Below are 590 nucleotides of genomic sequence, written 5' to 3' on the forward strand. Positions count from 1 at the left end.
TGTGGCTGCTCTCGAGTGTGTGGGAATGTTCTAGAAACCATCTGTTCCTATAGATGTGCGTTTGTGTCTTTCAGGAGGGAGAGTTTCTTATGTTTTACTTTACGTTTTTTGTAAAAAAAAATTGAGACATTACTATTTGTTATTTCAGCTTCATTTTTTTTTCAATAAATCAGTGATACATTTGAAAATGTCACTGAGTCCTCAATCAAACTGGTAACTTTGCCTCCAGGGGCTGATGTATAATTTTGAATCAGAGATAGTAGGAACTGCAGATGCTGGTGAATCCGAGACAACAAGGTGCAGAGCTGGATGAACACAGCAGGCCAAGCAGCATCAGAGGAGCAGAGAGGCTGACGTTTCGGGCCGAGACCCTTCATCAGAAAAGGGGGAGGGGAAGGGGGTTCTGAAATAAATAGGGAGAGAGTGGGAGGCGGATAGAAGATGGATAGAGGAGAGGAAACAAACAGGTCGAAGAGGCAGGGATGGGGCCAGTAAAGGTGAGTGCAGGTGGGGAGTTAGGGAGGGGATAGGTCAGTCCAGGGAGGACGGACAGGTCAAGGGGGCGGGATGAGGTTAGTCGGGAGGAGATG

Source organism: Rhincodon typus, chromosome 8 (genome assembly GCF_021869965.1).
Source record: "Rhincodon typus isolate 14 chromosome 8, sRhiTyp1.1, whole genome shotgun sequence".
NCBI classification, from domain to species: domain Eukaryota; kingdom Metazoa; phylum Chordata; class Chondrichthyes; order Orectolobiformes; family Rhincodontidae; genus Rhincodon; species Rhincodon typus.